General features: G+C 37.6%; 1 protein-coding gene across 4 annotated transcripts in view; it reads left to right on the top strand.

Annotated features, from left to right (window-relative positions):
- The window catches only part of CDK19 (cyclin dependent kinase 19), a 198,569-nt gene that overhangs the window by 14,676 nt on the left and 158,283 nt on the right, over positions 1-25,610 (top strand). The window lies entirely within an intron of this gene.

The following is a 25,610-nucleotide window of genomic DNA, read 5'->3' as shown; positions in this document are numbered from 1 at the left end:
GTCGAACTTGCAACCTCATGGTTCCTGGTTGGATTCATTAACCACTGAGCCACGGTGGGAACTCCCTATGTATAGTTTTCTAAGGTACCTCCATACTGTTTTCCATAGTGGTTGTACCAACTTACATTCCCACTAACATGGAGGAGGGTTCCCTTTTCTCCAAACCCTCTCCAGCATTTGTTATTTGTGGACTTATTAATGATGGCCATTCTGACTGGTGTGAGGTGGTATATCATGGTAGTTTCGATTTGCATTTCTCTAATAATCAGGGATGTTGAGCATTTTTTCATGTGCTTGTTGGCCATCTGTATATCTTTGGAGAAATGTCTATTTTCAGGTCTTTTGCCCATTTTTCAGTTGGGTTGTTGGCTTTTTTGCTGTTGAGTTGTATAAGTTGTTTGTCTGTTTTAGAGATTAAGCCGTTGTCAGTTGCATCATTTGAAAGTGTTTTCTCCATTTGGTAGGTTGTCTTTTTGCCATTTCTTGGGCCGCTATCACAGCATATGGAGGTTCCTAGGCTAGGGGTCGAATTGGAGCTGTAGCCGCCGGCCTACGCCAGAGCCACAGCAACGCAGGATCCGAGCCGCGTCTGCAACCTACACCACAGCTCATGGCAACGCCAGATCGTTAACCCACTGAGCAAGGCCAGGGATCAAACCCACCACCTCATGGTTCTTAGTCGGATTTGTTAACCACTGCACCACGACAGGAACTCCTGTTTTTTTTGTCTTTTTTTTTTTTTTTTTTTAATGGTCCCCTTTGCTATGCAAAAGCTTGTCAGTTTGATTAGGTCCCACTGGTTTATTTTTGCTTTTATTTCTGTTGCCTTGGGGGACTGACCTGAGAAAATATTCATGAGGTTGATGTCAGAGAATGTTTTGCCTATGTTCTCTTCTAGGAGTTTGATGGTGTCTTGTCTTATGTTTAAGTCTTTAACGCATTTTGAGTTTATTTTTGTTCATGGTGTGAGGGCCTGTTCCAGTTTCATTGATTTACATGTGGCTGTCCAATTTTCCCAGTACTATTTGCTGAAAAGACTGTCTTTTTCCCATTTTATATTCTTCCCTCCTTTGTTGAGGATTAATTGACCCCAGGTGTCTGGGTTTATTTCTGGTTTCTCTATTCTGATCCATTGGTGTGTATGTCTGTTTGGTACCAGTACCACATTGTCTTGATTACTGCAGCTTTGTAATATTGCCTGAAGTCTGATAGAGGTATGCCCCCTGCTTGGTTTTTGTTCCTTAGGATTTCTTTGGCAATTCTGGGTCTTATGTGCTTCCACATAAAATTTTGGATTATTTGTTATAGTTCTGTGAAAACTGTCATGGGTAATTTGATAGGGATTGCATTGAATCTGTAGATTGCTTTGGGTAGTATGTCCATCCTTGTGAACCTGGGATGAATCCCACCTGGTTGTGGTGTGTGATCTTTTTTATATTTTTGTTGAATTTGGTTGGCTAGAATTTTGTTAAGGATTTTTGCATCTATATTCATCAAAGATATTGGCCTGTAATTTTCTTTTTTGGTAGTATCTTTGTCTGGTTTTTTGTATTAGGGTGATGGTGGTGTCATAGAATGTCTTTAGGCGTGTTTCTTCTTCAACCTTTTGGAAAAGTTTAAGGAGGATGGGTACAAGTTCCTCTTTGTATGTTTGGTGGAATTTGCCTGTGAAGACATCTGGTACTGGACAAGTAAAACAAATAAAAGTGTTTTATTTAGGGAGTATTTTTTTGTATATTCAATTTAATTTCTAGTGATTGGTCTGTTCAGTTCGTCTCTTTCTTCTTGGTTCAGTTTTGGGGGCTGTAAGTCTCTAGGAAGTTGTCCATTTCTTTTAGGTTGTCAAATTTGTTGGCATATAGTTGTTCATTGTATTCTCTTACGGTTTTTTGTATTACTACAGTATCCATTGTGATTTCTCCTTTTTCATTTCTTATTTTGTTTATTTGGGTTTTTTTTCTTTCCTCTCCTCCATGAGTTTGGCCAGAGGTTTCTCAATTTTGTTTACCTTTTCAGAGAACCAGCTCTTGGTTTTATTGATTTTTGTATTGTTTTTTGAATCTCTTTTTTTATTTCCTCCCTGATCTTTATGATTTCCTTCCTTCTGCTGACTTTAGGTTTTGTTTGTTCTTCTTTTTCTAATTCATTTAGGTAGTGGGCTGTTGATTTGATATTTTTATTTTTTTTTGAGGAAGGCCTGTATGGCTATGAATTTCCCTGTGAGCACTGCTTTTGCAGCATCCCATAGATTTTGAATGGTTGTGCCTTCATTATCATTTGTCTCGATGTATTTTTTAATTTCCTTTTTGATTTCCTCATTGGCCCATTGGTCTTGTAGTGGCCTGTTGTTTAGTCTCCATGTAGTTAGTTTTTTCTTATTTCTTTTCCTGTGGTTGATTTCTACTTTCATGCAGTTGTGGTCAGAGAAGTTACTTAAAATAATTTCTATACTCTTAAATTTGTTGAGTTTAGTTTTGTGCCCCAGTGTGTGGTCAATCCTTGAAAATGTTCCATGTGCACTTGAAAAGAATGTACATTCTTAATTTCTTGGATGTTTTGTCCTGAAAATATCAGTTAAGTCTAATTTTTCTAGTGTGTCATTTAGGATCTCGTTGCTTTATGGATTTTCTGTTTAGAGGATCTGTCCATTGATGAGAGTGGGGTGTTAAAGTCTCCTAATATGATTGTATTCCCATCAATTTCTCCTTTTATGTCTGTTAGTAATTGTTGTAGGTATCTGGGTGCTCCTATATTAGGGTCATGTATATTGACAATTGTAATATCTTCTTGAATGGATCCTTTTATTATTAAATAGTGTCATTTTTATCATGAAGTAGTGTCCTCACATTTTCTTTATCCTTTTTTCTGCCAGTGGGCACTTTGGTTATTTCCATGGCTTGCAATTGTAAATAATGCTGCAGTGAACAAGGAGATGGAGAATATCTCTTTGAAATAATGATTTTGTTTCCTTTGGGTATATACCTAGAAGTGGGACTGTTGGATCGTATGGTAGTTCTATTTTAATTTTTTGAGGAACCTCCGCAATGAAATTATTAGGTATCTCCTTTGACCTAGAGGTGCTATGAAAAGAATCCTAAGCTACTGTGAATGAGCTTGGGAGTCTATGACTTAAGATATGATGAATGTATATTCATATTATTAAATTTCCTTCAAAAACTTGACTTTTAATGGATATCTCTGCTCCTTTATTGTGTGGATATATAATACTTTAGTTAACTCTTTCTAATTATTGAACATTTAAGTTATTTCCAGTGTTTTGATAATATAAATAACACACTAATAGTTATTTTTATATATAAGTCTTGGTCCATATAGCTGATTCTTTGCTTATAACAGGGTCAAAAGGTATAAGTTGTCTTAAGGCTTTTAAAACATATTAATATATATTTGTTACTTACTTTTTTCCTATATGGTTCTATTTGCCACTACTAACAGTGTTTCTGTGCCCCTCTTATCTCAACCTCAGTAGCTTTGAATATTCTTTTTTACAGTTTGATAGGTGAAATGTTTTCTGTCTTAGCCTGATAGGAATTAGAGCTATTTTCTTCATGCTTTGCCTCAAGCTAAGATCAAAGTTTGGCCAGCTTTATAGTACAACTCTCTTTAGCTTCTTAGGGATTGTAGTTCATGGTTGAGATACGTCTCTTTCCATCTCTCTGAGGATTTACTTAATTTATAGTTGGTAAAGATGTTTTGCTTATTAAGAAGCAGCTTTTTTTTTCTATTGGAAAATTATACATATATTTAATTTTGGCATCCACATTTTTTCCTACTTTTAAAAAATTTTTTTGCTGCCCTGAAGCATATAGAGTTCCCAGGCCAGGGATCAGATCTGAGTCACAATTGCAACCTACACCACAGCTGTGGCAATGCTGGATCCTTTAACGCATGTGCCAGGCAGGGGATCAAAGCTGAGTTCTGGTGCTGCAGAGACACTGCGGATCCCGTTTTACCACAGTGGGAACTCCCATTTTTCCTACTTTTATGTTGAAGGTCTGTTCAGAAATATTATTCGTTAGTCTATATTTTGCCAGGGAATTAAGTGTCATCTTAATTTCCTACTCTAATTTTTATTGCAATAAAATGAGTTTTTTTTTTTTTTCAAGGATGTATTGTCTGTCATTCTAATGAGTGGCAAAAAGAAAAAAGTTCCATGTTGTGTTTTAAATATAGAAATTGTTACAGCATTTTTTTAAAATTTCAGACTACTGGACAGGGGAGAGAGATCTAGCTTTCCTTTAAACTCTGAAAAGATCACATGCTAAGGTGTGTTTGTATGCCATTTTGGTTTCATGGAACTGAAATACCAATCTATAATGGCTTAAAGAAGTAAGGGGTTTATTTTCCTTTCCTATCAAAATGTCCAGAGATGGGGAGTGCAGGGCTAGTGCATGTGCTCAAGAATATTACTAAGTATCCACCCCCTTCCCTCTATCCTATGTGTGGTTATTTGCTGGGGGAGGGGGTGTGTGGTTCCTTGGCATATGGAGTTACTGGGCCATAGATCAGATCCGAGACACAGTTGCAACCAACACCGCAGCTGTGGCAATGCTGGATCCTTAACCCATTGTGCCGGGCTGGGGATCAAACCTGCATCCCAGCATCTCTAGATGTGCCACTGATCCCATTGTGCCACAGTGGGAACATCTATTTTGTGTTTTTTTGCACATGGTTCCAAATAATTGTGGTACTTCTAGGTATTGCTTCTGTTTTCTCTGCAGGAAGTAGAGGAAGAGGCAAAATCTGAAAGGCAAAGGGGCTTTGCCACCTGAGTTTTAAGCAGGTGCTTTCTCTGGGGTAGAGAAAGAAAAAAGAAAAGCAGATTGTGAGTGGCTTTTGGAAAGTCAGTTAATAATAATCTTGCCACACTGTGGAACAGAGAGTTCAGTTTGAGGTGGTGGAAGTGAAAGAAAGCTTTGAGTTATTATTATTATTATTATTTTTTTTGCCATACCTGCAGCATGCAGAAGTTCCTGGGCCAGCAGTCCAACCCTAGCCACAGCAGTAAACTGAGCCGCAGTAATGACAATGCTGAGTCTTTAATTGCTGTGCCACCAGGGAACTCCCTTTGAGTTAATTTTAAGCTGTTGAAAAACAAAATTCAGTTGAGTAAAATTTAAATATCTTACTGGCTTTTTCAATGATTCATGAATTGAGCAGCATCCAGTCAAGTAGATAAAAAAGATTTTGGAAGAGCCATACAAAGTGAAAGACGTTATAGCAGAAGGGAGCAAAAACAAGGAATTTATACTGGCTCAAAAAGTAGATTGATTGTGGCAAGGTCACTTTCCCCTAGGGGTTGACTGGGGTCTCCCAGGCAGATGACCTCACTGATGGTGATTCGGTGATTCCTGATGGACTGGTTTTAGATTCCATTTCTGGAAGAGGCTAAAATCGTAATTAAGTCTTGGTTTGTTTCTGTGTGGCTTAGTGTCCGGTGACTTCAATTTAGGCCTGTTGTCTTGTTTTTAATAATTTACCCTTTCTGCTCAAGCCTGAGAGATATGATAAAAATTTAAGGCTTTAGTGCTACTCCCAAGTACTGCTCTGAAGATCATAAAGTTTTTGCTGACTGGTGTTGTATTCAAAGGTCATGACATTGGGTTCCCATTCTTCAGGTCAGTCATTCTTTTTGTTCCTTTTCTGACATTCTGGTCTTAGGGAGATCATTTGCTTGCTGGTTAGTGGCTGCAAACATGCATTTAAAACTTTCAAAAGAATACAGTGCTCCAGGGAGACTACTGTGATAATCATAGGCAAGATACTTCCCAGTATTTATAGTGTACTTTGGACCCATGGTCCCCAAGACCCAAACCAATCAGAATCAAATAAGTGGAAAAAAAAAAAACCCTATTAAAGAAGTTATTTTCTAAAGACAGCTGGCTTGTTCAGTGATCTTCTTTCTGTAGCTGGGTCTCAATTTGCCCAGAAGTGTCAGTCCAAGTGCAGCAAACGAAATTGTCCACAACATAGACACCTCCTTGCTCAGTTAAAAGATAATCAAGGGCTATCTTATTATCAGGAACAACCTTGGCCAGAGAGTCTAGGGATTTTTGTTGGGCAGCTATTGCTTTAGCAGCAGGTTCTGCAATATCATTAGGAGTTAAGTTCTTGATCATAGCCTCATCTGCACTTCTAGCCAAAGGAGTAGGGGTCTCCAGGGGAAGTGAATTTGAATCATGAATGCCTCCTGATAGCTTAAAGTTTAAGGTTTCCATAGATAACATAGGTATTCTTATTACCTTTGCCCTGTGTCCCTTTCTTTGTACAGGGCCTGTGTGCAAGTTTCCGCAGGTCTGGGGTTTTAATGAGAGAGAGGGAAAAGTTAAGGAGTAGGATATGATAGAGGGGGGTAGGTTGTTCCAAGGAAGGTATTGGAAATCAGGGAGAAGTTTATGCCAAACAGAACTTTAGCATCACCAGAATCGTGGCAAATTCAACAGTCATTTGGAAGTTGGATTGCAATGGCCTGGGATCTGTAAACAATGACATTGTGATTTTGAAGTCTCCAGCATTTGCACAGGCCAAGGTGTCAGGTGGAACTTTCTGCAGTTGTGAAGTATGTATGCAAGGTTTTATACCTTATAATTTGATAGTGGTGTCAGTGGTAAAGAGTTCTTGGTAGGATTCTTTCCATGAGTCTCACTTTTGCAAGAGCAATCAAGTAAAAGAATAACTGTTGGTAAATGACAAAAGACTTAAAAATATCCATTGCTAGGAGTTCCCATTGTGGCTCAGTGGAAACGAATCCAACTAGTATCCATGAGGATACGGGTTTGATCTCTGACCTTGCTCAGTGGGTTAAGGATCTGGCATTGGCATGAGCTGTGGTGTAGGTTGCAGACGAGGCTTGGATCCCATGTTGCTGTGGCTGTGGTGTATGTAGGCTGGCAGCTGTAGCTCCGATTTGACCCCTAGTCTGGGAACTTCCATATACCACGGGTGCTGTCCTAAAAAAGTTAAAAAAAAAGGGAGAGAATCCATTGCTAAAGATCTGATGAGAGTTCATTATTGACAAAGAAATTTCATTATTTCTGTGACATAAAACATTTTCAGATTATAACTGGAATTATGACTAGTAACATTCTATCATGGCATATCAGATTTCTAGGAATTTCATGCAATTTCTGAAACATTTATATTGATAGAAAGTTTAGCATTACTTCTTAAGTTGACAGTGCTTCCCATGTAATTTAACATATCAAATAAGCCTAAGTCGTTTAGTGTTTTTTTGGCCAATGTCTGTGGCATGCAGAAATTCCCAAGCCAAGGATTGAGCCCACACCACAGCAGTAACCCTAGCCACAGCAGTGACAATGCTGGATCCTTAACCTGCTGAACCACCAGGGAACTCCAAGCCTAAGTAGTTTAATATTTCTTTTTATAAGGAGAGAGAAAAAATCTTTTGAGATGTTCCAGGGGCCCTCTGAAAAATCCCAAAGTCAGTTGGAGGCCAGAAAGACTTCATTTAGAATTCAATTTGGGAAAGTTTGTCAAAATATCAAAATATTTTGCACATTTGACTAAAAAAGATCACAGATCATTAAGAAACAATACTTAGTTATCCATTTAACCAAAGTGACAAAGATTTCACAACACAGAATACGAACCATTCACTGCAATTAAGAATCACTGCAATTAAGGATTTCAAAGACAAATACAGAAGATTACATAGTGCTGAGCATAACTTTATAATATTAATAAGACTAGGTTTGCTTAAGGAATCAAAGACCTAATGATGACGATAACATGAAGCATAGGACGTTATTTTGATAAAACACAAAACTGTTACTTTCTAGGCAGATTGCTTAAAAAGCAATGGAAAACCTTTTACAGCAGCTTATCAAAAGCAGATCCTCAGTCCAAGAAATTTTGCCTTTTTAGCAGATGAAAGAAAATTAAGGTTTAATTTTGCGTAAGTCAATGGATATTGAAGTTTGTTATTTTTGGCTGCACCCACAGTATGTGGAAGTTCCTGGGTCAGGGTTTGAACTCAAGCCACAGCTGTGGCAACCTTGGATCCTTAACCTATTATGCCACATGTGAACTTTCTGAAACTTAATTTTAAAACTCTTATAATAACAATTCAATTTTTATTTTTACTATTTTTTTTAAAACAATTCAGTTATTAGCCAGTTTGACCACATAAGATTCGCATTTACTTCCCTCCCACCCTCCTCTCTCCCTCAACTTTCTGTGTCCACAGTTTGTCCCTTATTCCCCTTTCCCATTCTGAAATAATCAGCTTTATTTTAGGACAACGTTACTTTCTTTTCTCAACCAAAATACATCTCTGTTTCTCATATGTTTTCTTATCAAAAACACACATCCTATTTTCCTTGCATTTAGAGAGGTTTCTCTTATTATTTCTAGTCTTTTTTTTTTTCTTTTTTTGTCTTTTTGCCATTTCTTGGGCTGCTCCCTTGGCATGTGGAGGTTCCCAGGCTAGATGGTCGAATCGGAGCTGTAGCCGCCGGCCTACGCCAGAGCCACAGCAACACAGGATCCGAGCCGGGTCTGTGACTTACACCAAGGCAATACCGGATCCTTAACCCACTGAGCAAGGCCTGGGAAAAAAGAATTATCTACCTTACCTTTGCATTCAAAGACTGGGCTATCAGTTCCTAGAAGACCAGGTAGAATATTTGTATCTCAAAGGCACAGAGAAGGAATGGAAGTTCCTCCTAGAATGGCTTTCGTTCTTAAGGCCAGAATTTTAGTAATACTTAGAAACCTTTTGAGATGAATAAGGGAGGTTTAAGGATTACTAAAAAGGCTAAGTATGTTTTGAATTTTTCATTGAGCTGCATTTCTGTCCTCATAAAGACTTAGTTTATAAGATGAGGACAGTTATTTTTTAATTCCTTGAAGAACTGAGTTGCAAGCAAAATGACTTCAGAGCTAACCCACTATCGACTACGTTTCCAGTTTGCTTCTTTATGTCAGGGAGAAGATCTTCAACTAAGAAATCAAGATTCCTCTGTTCTAGATCTAGATCTCTTTGTTTTTGGAGTATTTTTCCCCCCCTGGGTATATAGTTTCATTTTAGCTTAGGGCAGAAGGCCTTAATAAAAGTTCCTGTTGGAGTTCCCATTGTGGCTCAGTGGTAATGAACCCAACTAGTATCTGTGAGGAAGCGGGTTCAATCCCTGGCTTTGGTCAGTGGGTTTAGGATCTAGCATTGCTGTGAGCTGTGGTGTAGCTTGTAGATGTGGCTCAGATCCCGCGTTGCTGTGTCTGTGATGTAGGCCAGCAGCTATAACTCCAATTTGACCCCTAGCCTGGGAATCTCCATAGGCCACGGATGCGGCCCTAAAAATACTCCCCCCCCCCCACCCGCAAAAAAAAAGTACTGACAGGCTTTGAATATTATCTTAGACTTTGGCCAATTTCTGATCACAGAGCTACTTAAAAAGAGTTCCCATCATGGCGCAGTGGAAACAAATCCAACTAGGACTAGGAGCCATGAGGTTGCAGGTTCGATCCCTGGCCTTGCCCAGTGGGTTAAGGATCCAGTGTTGCTGTGAGCTTGGTGTAGGTTGAAGATGTGGCTGGGATCTGCTGTGGCTGTGGTGTAGGGTGGCAGCTATAGTTTCAATTTGACCTCTAGCCTTGGAACCTCCATATGCCTTGGTTGCAGCCCTAAAAAGCAAACAAATAAACAAATACCCACCAAAAACCAAAACAACAACAACGAAAAAGCAAAACAAAGAAACCTTTAACATATCTTGTCAATTGGGACAAACAGTAAATATTCCTGGCAGTACTGGACAACCTGTTTGACTAAAGAAGCATCTTCAAAGAGGGTGCAAAATATACTACTGTCTCAAGATTCTAAGTCATTCCCAAAGATAGCCTGATGAAAGAAAGACCTAGATATTTCTCATGACACTAAAAGAGACATACAAGAGGGTAATAGCTGTGCCTAACAGAGAAAGGATTAATAACCAATGGGTCTGGATTTGGGAAAGAAGGGCCAATGTGAAATTTTACCTTCCTCTCTTAACTAGGCATGGCTAAAAGATACTGAGGAGAGCTGACTCTGACAAGAATTCTTTTCTCTTTGGCAGCTTCTGCCAGATTTCCCAGGATTCCATCTCTACACTTCAGAGTACGGGTTAGAGTAGAGAGTGTACCTTAGGTATCTACCAGAATTTAGCAAGGTTTTCCATTAATTTTTTTGGCCACACTCATGGCATGTGGAAATTCCTGCACCAGGGATTGAACCTGAGCCACAACAGTGTCAACATCAAATCCTTAACTGGTGGGCTGTCAGGGAACTCTGGTTTTCCATTCATTTTAGTTTCCTGTTGGCTGCTTAAGGAACCAGGAAAATCCCTCAATCTTGTCAACCCTGGGAGAGGCCTATGTGGGGGCCCTTCTTTGAGGATGAATATGAGGGTATCTTTAAGGCCACTAACTTGGGAGACTTGTCTATGGTCTTGTAGTTTCTTCAGAGTTGAAAGATGATTCAGACAGGGGATTAATAGAATGAGTACTCAAGTAAAGTAGGATAGAGGGAGTAGTAGGAGTCATATGTCAGCCTTGTAGCCTTTTGTGTTATGTACCTCTTTGTGTCTTTAATGTTTCATTAGCATTTTACAATGAATCTTTCAGTGAAGCTGTTTTAGAATCTTGAAGCCTTTGGGAGTATTCTGCATTCCATTTAAAATAGGTATCCCATTCTTTTTATTTGCTGTGGGAGTCCTTGCTCTTTTTATTTTGGCTGGGTCCAGGGCATGCGGAATTTCCCAGGCCAGGGATGGAACCTGTGCCACAGCAGTGAATTAACTTGCTATGCCACCAGAGAACTCCTTGTGTCCTTGCTTTCACCTGCCAGGTTTTTTTTTTTTTTTTGCTTTTTAGGGTCACACTTGCGGCATATGGAAGTTCCCAGACTAGGGGTTGAATTGGAGCAACAGCTGCTGGCCTACACCACAGCCACAGTAACGTGGGATTGGAGCTACATCTGCAACCTACTCCACAGCTCACGGCAATGCCGCATCCCCAACTCACTGATCAAGGCCAGGGATTGAACCCGAATCCTCATGGATGCTAGTTGGATTAGTTTCCTTTGAGCCACAACGGGGACTCCACAACTGCAATTCTTAAATGAAAAATCTTGTTTAGTTGGAATGTCTCCCTTAATGGCCATTGTAATTCTAAGTTGTCTTAGGAAGACTTTGCCTTTTTTGTAGATAGTAACAGCTTCCAGGACTCCAGGTAAACAAGCAGTTGTGCTAGAAAGTGTTGTGCTCAATCCTTTGAAACCTGAGGCTCCCACTTCTTTAGCTAAGCTTTGGACCTTTTGGAGCCAAATTAATATCTAAGAGGGATGTGCTTCTGGGTTGGGGATTGTGTGATGCTTTACAGTCTATCTTGTTGCACAGAAACTTTCTTGAGGTTGTCAATCTAATCCTTTCCATGACCAACTTATTCTAGCATAGGTGTCTTAGAGTTGAGTGCTCTAACAGCTCTTAAGTACCTGACCTGTCTGGTCAATATTGTCACTTTGACTTTTGAGATTCCCATTCACACTAGATCTGTTATTCTTTTACCTCATGTGCATAGTATCAGAAACCAACAGTAACCAAGGAAATGGAACTGTAGATACCCAGTAGTATCCAAGGAGATGGCATTCCAGACTTGCCAAGAGAAGGCCTTAGGTGTTCCTAAGTGGACCCACTTGTAGTTCCTAAGATAGAACTTTGAGCTGAACCAGTAGATCCTAACAAATGGGCAACGTGGACTAACCAAGGGCTAGGGACTCAGGTTCTGGGTAGAACTGCCTGGCAGCTCAAGCTGACCCCCTAAGCTTTGAACTAGGAAACCAATTAGATTGCAAGCTCAGTGCAAAGAGAATAGAGCTCAGAACTGTGAGGATCTTACCCATGGTCTGTGGGAAGACAGAGGGTTCATAGGTACCAGTGCCTGTGTTTCTCATCCTTGACATCGTCAGAAGTTTCCTTTGGATCCCGTCACTGCCACCAAACTGTTTAAAAGCAAAATTCAGCTGAGATATTTTAAAGATCTTACTGGATTTGTTCAAAGTGATTTCTGATGGACTGGTTTAAGATTCCATTTCTGGGAGAGGCCAAAATTGTAAATTAAGTTGATTTGTTGCTGTGGGGCTTAGCAGGACTCCATTTTGGGCCTGTTGTCTTATTTTTAACAAAGTATCTATCAGCAAAGCACTTAATGATAAAAACAGTTTCTGAGGTATCACTGCCTCTCACACTATATAAAGATTTTCTGTAATTAGCAAAACAAATTTGTAGACCTTCCAGTCCATATAAGTATAAAGGTTAAACATTTAGGAATAAAAATGGGCTTTTAGGTAAAGCCATATGGTGTTAGGGGAATCCTTTTTATAAAAATGGTAGGAAAAAAAAACACAACAAGAGAAATTTGGTGCTTATAAGAGAACAGAAATTAGACATAATAAATTTTATATGTGACCCTTGCTCTATATCAACTAAGCTTTTTGGTCTAGTTTATTGAAGTTGTGAATTCAGTGCCTTTATCAGAAAGATATTTTCCAGTGACAAAGGCCTTTGAATAATCAAAGTACTTCTGGGTTCAAGCGATTTAAGTAAGACTTATTCCTTTTTAAAGAACTACTTGAATTTTCCTTTCTCAGTGGGATTTTTACTTCTGATCCTAAGTAAATATAAGTGAAAAGCACAACTGTGCTCTAAGGGAATGTTGGAATTCTAAACCCTTATTTCAAATCTGGGCTAATATTCTCTAGTTATGGTATTTTGGTAAAATAATATATATCTCAAAACTCAGCTTCTCAATCAGTAAAATTTGTATGATTATAAATTACCATCTCGTGGTTGCTATGAGGAGTAATTGAATCATGATGCATAAACGTCTTCAGCAAAGTTTTGGTTTATTTTTTCTCCAAAAATATAAGGGGGTTTCCATGATAAATTTTCCTGAAGCTTATATTGGCAAATAAAAATGTTAGTTATTGAGTAAAAATTATAGTCACCTTGTGTCTTTGAGAATAAGGATTATTTTATTAGTTTCAATAAGAAGACAAAATTTTTCCTTTATCTGCAATTAATTGTTATAAAATATTATATCAGGAAAGACATACGGGTTGTATAATGGGCTATTTTACTTTAAACTTTCAAAGTAGAATCTTAAAAATTTCTTCTCATAAATGAACATGTTTAAGAAAAACTTTAAAATAAGTACACACAGATGGTTAACTTTGAGATGATGGATACATTAACTAACCTTATTGTGATGGTCACTTAACAATATATACACATAACTCATCACATTGCGCACCTTAAATTTCTGTAATTGTCAAAGCTGGAAAAAATAAAGATAAGCAAAAAGAATTAAAATAATTCAGGAGTTCCTGCTGTGGTGCAGCAGAGTAATAATCTGGCTTGTCTCTGTGGAGGTGCCAGTTTGATCCTTGGCCAGCCCAGTGGGTTAACTGTGGTGTAGGTTGTAGCTCCAGCTCAGATTCCATGCCTGGCTGAGCAACTTCCATATGCTTTGGGGGCAGCCAAAAAAGAAAAAAAAAAAGAATTAAAATATTTCATAGATGAACACTACATGTTTTTTGGACATATTTATGCTTTTATTTTCTCAAGAATGTGACTGTCTTTTATGATTTTTGGTAACTTGGATTTTGTCTTGTTTTGCATGTGTGTTTGTTTCGGCCACATCCTCAGCATTTAGATGTTCCCTGCCTGGAATTGAACATACGCCACAGCAGCAACTGAGTGACAATGCTGGGTACATGACCTGCTGAGCCACAGAGAAACTCTGGGGATTTTCTATTTAACAATATATAATGGGTATTTTCCCAATTCACTAAATGTTCTTTTTCAGCAGTGGTTTCCCCTCTCTCTCTCTTTCTTTCTTTCGTCTTTTTAGGGCCTCACCCACGGCATATGGGGGTTCCTAGGCTAGGAGTCCAATCAGACCTGGAGCCTCCGGCCTATGTCACAGCCACAGCTACGCAGGATCCTTACCCACTGAGCAAGGCCAGGGATTGAACCCGTGTCCTCATGGATGCTAGTTGGGTTCGTTAACCGCTGAGCCACAACGGGAACTCCTGTAGTGGTTTTCTTTGAAAGAAAATCTATACCATTCCCATATGCAAACCACCCATCAATAATAACATCAATTATACGCAGTTATCCTTGAAGGTATGGGTTAAAAGTCTGCTTTCTGACCTTCTTTTACCAGAAAGTCACTGTTCTGTATTTTTAATGACTATATTTCACTATATGTATGTGCTATTATTTGTTTAACCAGTTACTTTGTTGATTGATACTGAGGTTGTAACTTTTTATTGTTATAAACAGCACTGTGATCAATAGATATTTAGTTAAAACTTTGTTTTTCTGAGAGAAGGAAATTTATAAAGTGAAAAATTTAAAATGAAAAGGAAAGAGTACATAAGTCAAAATGTGCTTAACAGTATTTGTCTTTAAAATAGAGATCATGATTAGGAAACTTGAAAGTGAGCAGGTATTTCCTGGTATTACTATATTGATCTGCATAGAGTAGGGGTTTTAAGAACTATGTAATTTAATTCAACACAAAAAAGTTCTTTCCAGATGTACTTATAGGTAGTGATTAAAAACACAGCATGAGGAGTTCCCATTGTGGCTCAGCAGGTTACGAACTGGACTACTATCTATGAGATGCGGGTTTGCTCACTGGTCTTGTTCACTCAGTTAAGGATCATGTGTTGCTGTGAGCTGTGGTGTAGGTCACAGATGCAGCTCTGATCCCGCGTTGTTATGGCTGTGGCTGTGGTTGGCAGCTGCAGCTGCAATTTGACCCCTAGCCTGGATACTTCTATATGTTGTGGGTGCAGCCCTAAAAAGCAAAAAAAAAAAAAAAAAACAAAAAAACCCAAAAAACAAAAAAACAAAAAAACCGCAAAAACCAAAAAACCAAAAAGCAGCATAAGCTTTTGGAACTTCATGAAATTGCGTATCTTGGTCAAATTGCTTGCCCTAAAAGAAGTCCAGAAATATTAAATACTTCCCTTAAGATCTCTTAGTATGTTTCAGTTTCTGATGTTATTGGTGTTCTATTCTAACTCCTACTCCAACATTCGTATCTTTAGCAAGATATCTAATATAAAAGTAATGAGAATTATTTGTGGAGTATTCATGATGATTAATGAAGAGACTGATGAAGGCAAATAATTATCAGTTGTCAGAATGCACTTTTCTGTAAACTTTCTAAGATATTGATAAATTGATTGATGTTATGCATTTTTTATCAATAAATATTTATTTAGATCCATCTTAGCAGAAGTTTCAGTCATGTTGTAGAATGTATTTACATCATGTTTGTAAATGACTAAAGAATATCATTAGTCATTGATATGACTACAATATTTTATAATTTTGGGTAATTTTTCAGTCGATGGACATTTTGGTTGATTCCACTTTTTGACTATTGTAAATAATGCTGCTGTGAACATTTAATGTGTATATATATATGTGTGTGTGTGTGTCTTTTTTGGGCCGCACCTGTGGCATATGGAAGTTCCCAGGCTAGGGGTCAAATTAGAGCTGCAGCTGCAGGCCTGCGCAACAGCTACAGCAACGTGGGATCCAAGCCATGTCTGTGACCTATACCACAGCTCCCGGCAATGTCGGATCCTTTACCCACTGAGTGGGGGCCTGGGATCAAACCCGCATCCTCATGATTACTAGTTGGGTTCATTACCTTGCAACGGGAGCTCCAACCACATGTTTTAAATTGTTGGGTATATACCTAAGAATGGAATTGCTAGATTGTATGTTAACTCTATATTTAACCTTTTGAGGAACTACTAAAGCAGCTGCACCATTTTACATTCCTTCATGCAATATGTGAGGATTCCAATTTCTTTATATGCTTGTTAGCATTTGATATTGTTTTTGATTTTAGCCATCTTACTGGGTATGAAGTGTTATCTCATGTGGTTTTGATTTGTATTTCCGTAATAACTAGTAGTATCAAGCATCTTTTCATGCTCAATTTTGGCTATTTGTGTATATTCTTTGGCCCATTTTTAAAATTGGATTGTCTTTTTATCCTTGGTTGTTGTTGAGTTGTAAGAGTTCTTTATATATTCTGGATGCTAGGCCCTTATCTGATTTATGATTTGCAAATATTTTCTTTCATTTTGCGGATTACCTTTTCACATTCTTGATGGTGTCCTTTGAAGCAGAAAATGTTTTAATTTTAATGATGTCTAGTTTATGTCTTTTATTTTGTTGCATTAGGAAACTCCTGTTTGCTCTAAGATTGCAAAGATTTACTTTGTTTTCTTCTAAGAGTTTTGTAGTTTTAGGTCTTTTTTCCATTTTTTTTTCTTTTATTGAAGTATAGTTGATTTACAATGTTGTGTTAATTTCTGCTATACAGTGAAGTAATTCAGTTATACTTAAGCACATATCCTTTCTTTTTCAGATTCTTTTCCCATATAGGTTATCAGAGAATATTGAGTAGAGTTCTTTGTGCTAGACAGCAGGTCCCAATTTTAGGTCTCATATTTAGGTCTGATAGTGGTTTTTTTTTGTTTTTTTTTTTAAGTAAAGGGACATGTGACAAAGTTCCAGCCTTTTAGGATTTTAAGTAATTTGACTAAATTAAAAATACACAGTGAGAAAAGATAACTAAGTGAGAGAGTTCCTGCATTGGCTCAGTGGGTTATGAACCCTATTAGTATCCATGAGGATGAGAGTTTGACCCCTGGCCTCTCTCAGTGGGTTAAGGATCCAGTGTTGCCCTGAGCTGTGGTGTAGGCTGACAGTTGTAGCTCTGATTCGACACCTAGCCTGGGAATGTCCACATGCCAAAGGTGTGGCCCTGAAAAGAAAAAAAAAAAAAAAAAAAAAAGAAAAGACACCTGCCTGTGGCTTAGCACTCAGCCAAAAGCAGCTGTTGCTCTGATTTCCATTATTGTTCCCTTTGTAAAGAAAGTGCATATGTGTGCTATAACTAGGATTAAAAAAAAAAAAAACTAAGTGAAAAAAATAATAAGCTCAGAGTTCTGGAGGTGTTTGGGCAAGATAAATTCTAAATGTGTAGAAACAGTTTTTTTTTTTTTTAATATATATACTTTGGGAAGAACTGGAAAGGATTAGAGTGTGAAAATAAGAAATCTGTAAAAATGGAGAGTGATGTTTCCTTATGAGTTGTGAGGAATAAAGGAGATGATTCTTTTATGCTATAATAATATATATATTAATCCTACCATTAATTTTTTTTACTGCCGTTAATTTTTTTAATGGGAAATTTTGATGATCGTTGGCTCTTCAATATCTCTATTTCTAGAGTGTCATGAAGTCCTTAACAAATTGTTTCAAACATATCGAAAATCCATATAGGTCCTATGATCACTATGTATTCACTCTCTACATCAGAAGTGAGTAAATTTTTTTTTCTGTAAAGGGCCGGATAGTTTCTATACTTCTCTAACAGGCCAGTAAATATTTTAGGCTTTGGAGGCCATGTGGTCTCTGTTAAAAGTACTCGATTCTGTAGTTGTAGAGAAAAAGCAGCTATAGATAACAGGTTAATGAATGGGCAGGGCAATGTACCAGTAAAAGTTATTTACAAAAACAGGCTCAGCTGGATTTGGCTTGGGCTGTAGTTTACCATTCCTGGATCCAGGTTAGTGCTTAACAGATGCTTTCTCTATAAATGTGTGTATATGTATATGAAATATATATATATATATTATTTTTTTTTCTGAACCACTTGAAAGTAAGTTGCAATCGTCGTGGCACTATACCTTTTAATATTTTAGCATGCATCTCCTAAAAATAAACATGTTGTCAGAGTTCCCGTTGTGGCGCAGCGGAAACAAATCCGACTAGGAACCATGAGGTTGCAGGTTCGATCCCTGGCCTCGCTCAGTGGGTTAAGGATCTGGTGTTGCCATGAACTGTGGTGTAGGTCGCAGAGATAGCTCAGGTCTTGCGTGGCTGTGGCTGTGACATAGGCGGGCAGCTGTAGTTCTGATCCCACCCCTAGCCTGGGAACCTCCGTATGCCATGAGTGCAGCCCTAAAAAGCAAAAAAAAAAAAAAAAAAAAAAAAAATTCTCTCGTGTAACCATAATACCATAATTACAGCTAAGAACAATGTAATTTTGTTCTTTTTAATAGAATGGAGATTGTATAATATAGTACAGAAATTATGAAAATCCTTAGATTTGCTCCTCAGCCATTGCAGCCTATTGAACTCTTTGTCTTGGTCCCTCTTTATCTTTTTCTTTTTTCTTTTTTTTTTTTTTTTAATTTTCCCACTGTACAGCAAGGGGATCAAGTTATCCTTACATGTATACATTACAATTACATTTTTTTCCTCCTCCCTTTGTTCTGTTGCAACATGAGTATCTAGACAAAGTTCTCAATGCTACTCAGCAGGATCTCCTTGTAAATCTATTCTAGGTTGTGTCTGATAATCCTAACCTCCCGATCCCCCCACTCCCTCCCCCTCCCATCAGGCAGCCACAGGTCTTTTCTCCAAGTCCATGATTTTCTTTTCTGAGGAGATGTTCATTTGTGCTGGATATTAGATTCCCGTTATAAGTGATATCATATGGTATTTGTCTTTGTCTTTCTGGCTCATTTCTATCTTTTTCTTATTTATTTCTTTAGGTAGAAATCTGTGTTGGGTAACCCTGTTTGCTGGTTTCATTTGGCCCAAGTACACAATCAGATGAAAGGAATATTTTAATTGTTTTTATGTGTTTGGTTTGTATTTTTAAAAATCTGGGTTTTGTTTCTGTATTTTATATGATTTGAAAGAGAGAATTTTGTGTAATTTATAATCAGAAGACAAGACTTCATTAAGTTACATATAATCTCTGTAATTTTCATTTGGTTGTTTGTACTTGTTTACGCCGAAGAAACTGAAGGAAGGTGAAACCAATAATGTGCTTTGAAAAAGTGGCTAGTTTTTGGATTTTCATGCTAAAAGAAGGAGGGAAAGTAATACAAATATTTGTGTTATTGTCAAATTTAACTTTATTGTGCTTTTACGTGACAAGAATTTATAACACTTCAGATAAAGCTGGACCACTCTGAGAAGTTGTGCTGCAAATTTATCCAGGGTCATTGCCCTACTTTTCTCTTCAGTCCCCTACCCAAATTTAGCACACTGCATTGTGCTGCTTCCCATATCATCTCTTAGGCTGTGGATGCAAAGGGCCGTCTACAGCAATTTCTGCCTGGCTGGAAGGAAAGAATTTAATGTGTTGGTACAACTGTGGGTCCGTAGGCTAGTTAGGAATAATGGGCTGCAAGATGGGATAAATAAGACTTCTTCTTAGATTAATGACATAACTATTAGTGGAGGCAGATTGATTATTAGGAACAGACTCAAGATTATTGTTACATCTCTGTATTCTACACAGAGAAACAAATGTATAAAATTAGAATATGAAGAAACAACAGCAAGTAATTCAGGATGGCTAGAATAAGTACATGGGATGGAGGTTGGAAATATATTTGAGAAGGCAGAGCCTGATCATTGTGTGCCTGCCTGGCTAAAGAATTCGGCCTTTAACCTGATAGAGAATTGGGGTAATAGATTCCAAATGGAGTAGATTCCAATAGTTCCCCAAATGGAAATAGTAAATTTTTTTTTTCTGATTGTAAAAGGAGCACATGCTTGTTATAAAATGCAAACGGGCAACACCAAAAAATGTTGACATTCTCTAGAGATAACCACTGCTAATAGTTGAGTGTGTAACCTTGTAGACAGGAATTTCATGATCGGTTTTGCAGCAGTGTAGAGGATGGAGAGGACAAGAGAGGGAGGAGAGTGGAGCAGGAGACTCTTAGGGAGTTCCTGGTGAGAAATGAGGAGAACTTGTTCTTAATGACAGCTATGGAGGTGGGAAAGGGGCAGGGCTGGGGGAAGGTCACAGGCATTTAGGAGGTAGGTGAGATTCAGTGACCAGCTGGATGAGTGGGTGAAGGACACCCCAGAAAAGTGTCCGGGAAGGTCGCTGAGTGGAATGCCCAGAACCTGGGTCCAAATTGTGAGGTCATTGAGGTGGCATAAAAGGAAAAAATAGCAGTTTTACCAACTGCATAATTCCAGAGTGGAAACTGTATCCTTTGTTCTAATTTTCTTCTGGTTTTTCCAGGCTGATTTAGAGAGGGAGTGTAAAAGTAAGAATTCAATTCTGTTTTGATAGATAAGAGCTGTTAAATCTATGTCCTTTTCTTTACTAATTATGTTTCTCTCTTGAATTAGTTGAGGATAGCAAGTTCTTTTAAGGAGTTGCTTCTGTTTTGGTGTATAACTATAGCATTAGCTTTTATAGTTCACAAATTTCCTGTTAGAATCTTTAATTTTTTTATTATTTAAAAATTAAAAAAATTTTTTTCATTTTTGGCCACCCTGCGGCATATGGAGTTCCCTGGCCAGGGATCAGATCTCTCAGTTGCAGTTGTGACCTATGCCATAGCTGCAGGCAACACCAGGTCCTTAACTCACCGTGCCGGGCTGGGGATCGAACCTGTGTCTCTGTGCTCCAGAGATGCTCCTGATCCCATTGTGCCACAGCAGGAATGCCAGAATCTTTAAATTTTTATTCTGAAGAATTGGGATCGGAGTGCAGTGCGAGAGGCACTTGGGCAAGTTGTTGGGAGAGATTCTTTGACCCTGAATCAAGCATTGTTTTGGTGTCTAGTAGTACCTTGCTTTCACCAGGTTCTGCTATGTTCCATTGAGAACAGGCCTATGGAATTCAGTGTGAAACCTCTTTTCTGTGTTGTATAAAAATATGCATAACAGTGCAGTGTTGGCGTGGACTCTTGAGTTCTTGGACACAGTGAAGGATCCTCTCTCTCCAGGTAACTAAAAGATTATTGATTGGTAATGCCTGGGAGTTGTGGAACTAAGCATTTGTTCCTGGGTGAGAAAGTCTTAAGTTTCTGATGCCAAACTCTGCTTTCAGGTAGTATTAAACATGAACTTTCCTATGCATAAAATTTTCTCAATTTAAAAATATCCCCAGGAGTTCCTGTCATGGTGTGGTGTAAATGAATCCAACTATGAACCATGAGGTTGTGGGTTAGATCCCTGGCCTCGCTCAGTGGGTTAAGGATCTGGCGTTGCTATGAGCCATGGTGTAGGTCACAGACATGGCTTGCATCCTGTGTTGCTGTGGCTGTGGCTGTGGCTGGCAGCTGTAGTGCCTATTGGACCCCTAGCCTGGGAATCTCCATATGCTGGGGTGTGGCCCTAAAAAGAAAAAAAAAAAAAATCCCCATAGTAGGAAATTTGACGCTTTTTTTGTTGTTCATCTTTGCATTGAACCATCCTCACTATTGGGACACTTTACTTTATTCTATCCACCTGAAATCCCTTGTGTCACCATTTCAGGAACTTGTTTAGTTTTATCTATATCCTTTCATGAACCTCTAATAAAGAGTTTCCTTGATATATGCACTGTCATAATAATACATCTCCTTTGAGGTTTGATCTGGGTAAGGATTATTGAAATACAATAGTCATAGCATTAACTTAATTTTTTTTCCCACTAGAATTACTTTCTTGTTTAGACTCTATTATTACTATTTTTACTATCCTTTTCATGGATGAAGTTACTCATCTGAGGTCTTATTCAAAATATTATGTAGTGAGAAATAGGCTTTCCCTCATGGTCATTGATTGGGATTGTGAAACAGATAAATAGAATTTAGGAGAGACATTGTCCCCCGTGGTATATTCTCCTACTTAATACTGGTGGAAATTAAAGAAGAGTGTAATAAGAAAGATTTATTCTGAAGTTTTGCTCTTGGTTTTTATTTATGCTTTAAAGCTTATTTCAGAAAGTTTGAATTTTTGTTCTATTGGTTGTGCTCTTTAAAGTCAGTTTATTCCTCGTCATTTAAAAAGTGGCTTCCTTGTACCCAGCTAAACTGTTGTGAATCATGATGAAGCATATGGAAGCTATGTAAATTGATGTGTTGTTCGCTAATAATTTTTTCTTGGCCTCCATGTTTTATGTTTATATCTAAAAATTTAAGAGCTAATGTAATGAACATCAGTTGTTAGAGGGAGACTTTTCTGAGCTCAGATTCTAGCTGTTTAACTTTCACAAATTATGAACTTCTTAGCCTTTAAAATGAGGTTAAGAACTATCTCACAAAATTTTTATGAGACTTAATTGAGATAATTAAATGTAAAGAATCTGGTATAGTGCTGCACAGTGGGGTCTAAAAGACTCTGGCTCCTCCTTTCTTTGCTAAAAGCACATTGGAGCTCATAAAAAAATGGAAAATTAAATCTCTTAAAAGTTTCATTTTCCCTTTAAAAATTAAAAAAAAAATTGTAAATGCTGTCTTGTCTAAGCATTGTCATCTCATGGAGATGAGGATAAATACACTTGTAATACCTTGGGGCTTTTTCAAAGAGCTCATTATTCTACATTTAACTGCCTAGTACAATGCTTGGCACATAAATGAGCCTTAATACATATTTGTTGTAGGGATGCCTTGCAAAGACAGAAAATATTCTCTGTTGCTTTATTTTCTAGAATACCTCAAAAATTGTACTGAAAAAAAAATAGACCTATTTATCTATGTGGGATACTTGGTTTGTTTGGGAAGAGAAATGCTGTTTTATATTTAAAGAAATTTAAGTATATTCAGTTGGCTTAAAATTCTGATTTCTTCTAATATGTTCCTTTATGTCAGAATTTTTGTGTTTTGAAATGAAGGCAACAATGTGCTCTTAAATATTTGAGAACGTGAAATTTCCTAAGTGTTTAAGAATGGCTCTTTTGGAGTTCCCCTGTGGATCAGTGGGTTAAAGATCTGGCATTGTCATTTCATTGGTCTGATTTGCTGCTGTGGCTCAAGTTCCTTCCCTGGCCTGGGAACTTCCACATGCCATGGGCGTGGCCAAAAGAAAAAGAAAAAAAGAGTGGCTGTTTCTCTGAACTTCACTATTTGACCTAGCATTTATTGAGCTTGTACTCCAGACTGTGCAAAGGGCAATGGAAAGCCAAAGATTACTGTGGTCTCTGTTCTCAAGGACTTTCACTTTAGTGACAAGGGCAGAGAAGAAAACCAAAATTACCTTTTAACTGGAAGGTACTATAGTATCTGTGTAGAAAAAGGTAATCACATAGGAAGATTGTTCATATTTGGTGCATAGATGTGCTGTCTGTGCCTGTGTATATGGTGGGTGCATCAGGAAAGGTTTTTGAAGAAGCTGAGACTTGAAGAATTGATGGCGAAAGGTTTAGCTGGAAAGTATTACAGATTGTTCAAAGGCAGGGTGGGTGAGAAGCCTACACGTGTTTTGTTTTGTTTTGTTTGTAGAGGAAGAGAAAAGTTTTAATACACCATTTGTAGTTAATGATACAACAATATACTCAGAAATCTTTGGGATTTTGACAATGTAGATGGTACAGTTAATAAAACTGACCTAATTTCGTAGATAACATACCATATCTTGAGTGCAAAATACATATTTTCTCTTTCTTTTTAGCATCTCTTAACTTACATAGTTACAAAATTCTTTTTTTTTCTTATAATGAAGACTTTTAAGATCTATTCCCTTAGCAACTTTCAAATATGCAATGCAGTATTATCAACAACTATAGTCACTATCCTACAAGTGGTTCTTTATGGCTGGAGTTTCAGGCTAAGGTAAGGCTGTAGAAATAACCACAGGCCAAAGGAGTTATGAAAGAGCCTATGCGGCAAGATAACGATTTTGACAATTATGATATGCATTTTAGAAAGATCATATAGCAGCATAAAAGTGAATTATTAATTAGATTTGGGTTTACTTAGAATACAAGGCAAGTGGTCTTAACAAGATAGAGGTATTTTCCTCACTAAAGCCCAGACTTTATGTGGTGGCTTTAGGATCTGAGTTCACAGGGTCTCAAGTTCCTTCTTTCTGCTTTACTGTCCTTTGGCATAGCTTATGTTACCACATGGTCCAAAGTGACTGCAGGAGTGCCATTCATCATGTCCAGGTTACAGACACACACCCAGCTAAGTCAGTCCCCTTTACGTAGCTTTCCTAGAAGCTCCATCCAGTCACTTCTATTTCTAGCTCATTCACCAGTCCTAGCAGCAAGAAAGGCTAGAAACTGGACACTCTTAACTAGGTGCATGGTGCCCAGAATAAAACCAGGGTCTATTACTAAGGAAGAAAGGGAGAATGGGCAGATGGTAGGTAGGCAGTATGTCTGCCTCAAAGGGGACTGAGAATGGTAGTAAGGAGACCAATTTAGTACTACAGCTAAGGGGTAGTATATGTAATCTCTTACAAAAGAGATTTGATTGAAAGTCGTAACATACAAGAATATAACTCATTAGTAACTGAGTAGGGAAGCTGTTCTGCTGGGAAACGTAGAGAATTTAAAGTATTATTTTGATACCACACTCTAAGTTCTTAGAGCAAAAATTGTTTTAATTATTTTAACCTTTGAGTTAAAATTTTTTTCCAATTAAAATTTTAGTAAAATTGGGTATTTTAGTACTAAGGAGGATTAACATTGGTAAGAATGATATTGATAGTAATTACTTAAAAAATGTACATAGTATACTTTTTTCAGCCATATAACAATATACATTAAAAAGGAATTTACAATAGTTTTCATGGGAGATGAAATAGCAGATAATTTTCTTTTTGTCTTTTACTCCTTCCATTTTAGATGTTATACACTTAGCACTTACTAATTTAAAAAAATTTTTGGTAACATATATACACATAAAATGAAATTTGCCATTTTAATCATTTTAAGTGTACAGTTTAGTGATATTGAATACATTAATATTTTTGTGCCGTCCTTTTCTGCCACCTATCCACAGAACTCTTCACGTTGTAAAACTGAGATCCTGTGCCTATTAAAGGATAACTCCCATATTCCCCCTTCACCCAGCCCCTGGGAACCACCATCCTACTTTTTATCATAATACCCTCAGGGTTAATCTGTGTCATAGTATGCACAGGCATTTTCTTTTTCAAGGCTGAAAAATCTTCCATTGTGCATATAGAGCACTTTTTGTTTATTCATTCATCCATTGATGGAGACTTGAGTGGCTTCCACCTTTTGGCTATTATGAGTGATGCTGCTATCAGCATGAGTGTACACCTATTTCTTTGAGAATCCCTGCTTTTAACTCTTCTATGACCAGAAGTGGAATGGCTGGATAATACAGTAATTCTATTTTTAATTTTTTGAAGAACTACTGTACTGTTTTCTATAGCAACTGTACCATTTTACATACTCACCAAGAGTACATGGGAGTTCCAGTTTCCCCACCTTCTTGCCAACTCTTGTTTTACTCCTTTAACAATTTTTTTTTATAGTAACCATTCTAATGGGTATGTGGCACTATCTCATTGAATTTTTTTTGAAGGTTTAAGAATATTTGAGTTATGCAGTCACACAGCACAAGTTTTCATAAGTGGAAATAGAATCAATCTTGTTACTCTAACACCAGGATTATTTGAATGTTATTTGGGTATATATTCTTTAGTCTTTTTTAGGTCTTTTTTTTTGTTTTAAAATTTTTTAATTTTTTCTTTTGGTTTATATTATGAAGATTTCTCTTTTTT

This window comes from Phacochoerus africanus, chromosome 2, assembly GCF_016906955.1.
Source record: "Phacochoerus africanus isolate WHEZ1 chromosome 2, ROS_Pafr_v1, whole genome shotgun sequence".
NCBI lineage: Eukaryota > Metazoa > Chordata > Mammalia > Artiodactyla > Suidae > Phacochoerus > Phacochoerus africanus.
The sequence above is the reverse complement of the archived record's forward strand: the minus strand, read 5'-3'. Positions and strand labels throughout refer to the sequence as shown.